The sequence below is a fragment of the Priapulus caudatus genome, unplaced genomic scaffold, assembly GCF_000485595.1.
Source record: "Priapulus caudatus unplaced genomic scaffold, Priapulus_caudatus-5.0.1 Scaffold872, whole genome shotgun sequence".
NCBI lineage: Eukaryota > Metazoa > Priapulida > Priapulimorpha > Priapulimorphida > Priapulidae > Priapulus > Priapulus caudatus.
This window is the reverse complement of record NW_014577933.1, coordinates 103,369-106,744: the sequence shown is the minus strand read 5'-3', so window position 1 is coordinate 106,744 and position 3,376 is coordinate 103,369.

The following is a 3,376-nucleotide window of genomic DNA, read 5'->3' as shown; positions in this document are numbered from 1 at the left end:
GGAGAAGGGAGATGGTACGATGAATGAATGGACGGATGATGCGATGGATGATGGAGGATGGATGGAGGATGGATGATGTGGATGGCATGGATGGATGGATGGATGGATGGTGATGGATGGGCATGAGATGGATGGATGGTGGCATTGATGATGGATGCCAGGTATGGATGGATGATGGATGGATGGATGGAAGAAGGATGCGATGGATCGGATGGATGGATGGATGGATAGAAGATGGATGCGATGGATGATGATGGATGGATGAATGGATGCGATGGATGGATGATGGATGGATGGATGGTATGGATGGACGCGTTATGGATGGATGGATGGTGGATGATGGATGGATGCGATGGATGGATGGATGGAATAGCGATGGATGGAGGAGGATGGATGGATGGAATGGATGGATGGATGGACTATGGCATGGATTGATGGGGCATGGATGATGATGGTGGATGGCATGAGTGTATGATGGCAGGGATGGATGGAAATGGATGGATGGAGGATGATGGATGGAATGCATGCGATGGATGCGATGGAATGGATGGATGGATTGGATGGATGGATGGATGAGGATGGATGGATGGATCGGATGGATGGATGGGCATGGATAGATGGCATGAATGGATAGATGGCATGGAATGGATGGAGATGAGGATGGCGCGCGGCGCGGGATGGATGATGATGGATGGATGGGTCGATGGATCGCCCCCTTTCCCCCCCCCCAACCCCCCCCCATGATTAATGGCTAGATGGATGGATGGATAATATAATAGGATGGATAGGATAGGATGGATAAATTAAAAGGATGGATGGATAAATTAAAAGGATGGATGGATAAATTAAAAGGATGGATGGATAAATTAATAGGATGGATGGATGGATGGATGGACGGACGGACGGGCGGACGGACGGACGGACGGAGGGACCAAAGAAATAATATAAGGAGTATAATATAGTATAAGTCTCTATATATTTCTATGGGAGGGACGGACGGACGAATGGAAGGATGGACGGACGGAGGAAGGGATGGACGGACAAATGGAAGAATCAACGGGTGAATGAAAGCTCACGATAATATTGCGCATAAAGATTAACTGCAATTAACAGCAATATCACCAACAAATTACTGTTCAATTTATCGCACTGATAATGTAAAATTACGCACAATTTTGTCAAAATTAATTACTGTCGCGACGGGAATGTTTAACTATGCTATTTATAACTGTGAGAGCGCTTACAAGTAGGCCCCCTACGCTATATATTAGTCTTGATATATTAGTAGTACGGCAACAGTGTTGAAATTTCGACGATCCATACAATCACCGAGCAATTGGAAGCACAAAGTTTCGTTGATAGTGCTTCTCTACGATAAAGCAAGCAATAATTAATTATTCAGCGCCTTTCGGTGCTTTTGCAGATAAGTTGAATACACGTATTATCAGGACTAAGATAATATAGGATCTATATTACCTTAATTAATATAGGGCCTATATTATCTTACTCCTGGTATTATCAGGAGTGATTAATAAATTGTTTCACTCTTGGTATTATCTATATTACGTATGCAATAAACGATAACCATATAGCGCTATAGATGCATATGCATATATAACACACACACGCACACACACACACACACACACACACACACACACACACACACACACACACACACACACACACACACACACACACACACACACACACACACACACACACACACACACACACACACACACACACACGCGCACACACACACACACACACACACACACACACACACACACACATACACGCGCGCTGTGTGTCAACCGCTCTTGACGTATACAGTGTATAATCGTGTAAAATGAATGTAATCATTGAAAAATACACGTTTTTATAATTCTTTGTTTCTACCACAGGGTGACCAAAACTACTTCCGGTTTATAAATTGTTATATAAATCCTACAAATGTCACGAAAATACAAATGAAAACGGTCAGGATTATTAACAATAAAATCCAAAATTTTTAATTATTGTTTTTAGTGGGATATTAAGTCATTTTCGTGGATCATTTAAAGTATAATGATACTTTTCCTATAATTTTACGTATTTTTGAGAAATAATATTATTGTCACGTGACTTTAACATCCCATAATCAAAAACTTTTGTTGCACAAAAGAACCTCACCATAAACCTAACTAATAGTTGAAGAGATGACAGAATTACCTTGCGATCAGAACGGGATATGATTTTTTAAACATTTTAGTATAAATCAGCCAAATTTGCATAAATTACTGACTTTAAAGTCACGTGACCCCCTTAAGCTACCGATCTGACAAGGCTATCACAGATTTTATTAATCTACACAGCAAGGGCTTTCAGAAAATGTAGGATAGCATTTGCCCACCAACTTGGTAATGAAATGTCAATTTTGGGCTCTGGGGTCATGGACTAATATGGCTATTAATATGACGAGGCCAAGGAGCTAAATAGGTTATATTTAGCTCCTTGATTGAGGCTAGGTAAAAACTGTGGTTTTGTTCAGATCGATAGTTGCTCAAGGCTATAACCAACGACTCACGTTTTCACCTACTTTGCTATTGACTGTTATAATAGCTAAATTTGCTACCCTCTCGGGGTTAATTTATGCACGTGCAATCTTTCTATGTCGTATTGATGTAAGAAGGTCTGCGGTAATGTCCCCCCACCACGCGTAGCTGGTACGCTGGTATATAATAGGTGTTAGCGCAACAATTCGGTGCACATATCGTCCTTATTATTTGTTTGTTATTATTTTATTTATTTATTTATTTATATATTTATATATTTATTTATTTATTTATTTTAGTTTTATTTGTTTTTGTTTTTTTATTATTATCTTGTCCTTATTATCGTCTTATTATCTTTTTATTTATTTTTTATTATTAGTATTTTTTTTATTGATGTCCTTGTTTATATCTGTCGTATGAACTTTCTCGCACCCGTGATAATGTGGTATTCTACATACAATAAGAATCCCACGCGACAGATGGCCTAATCTCAAACATCATTAGGAAAGCCGCGAGAGATTAAAAGTCGAGTTCGATGGAAGGAGGAGGGCTCCGGCATATGCTCGGGATCGAGCGAAGGACCCGTATAATTCGTTTATATGGCGGCAGCCATAGTTATGGCTAGCCGAATGTCAGTGTACATACTCAACGCGTACATATATACATTTGTAATACATACATTATACATTCGTGTATCAGCTATATATATAATCTAGCTGTTATGTAAAGTATGTACTCTTTCTCTCTCTCTTTCTCTCTCGCGCTCTCCCCCCCCCCTCTCTCCCACGCTCTCTCTCTCTCTCTCTATCTCTCTCTCTCTCTCTCCCACGCTCTCTCTC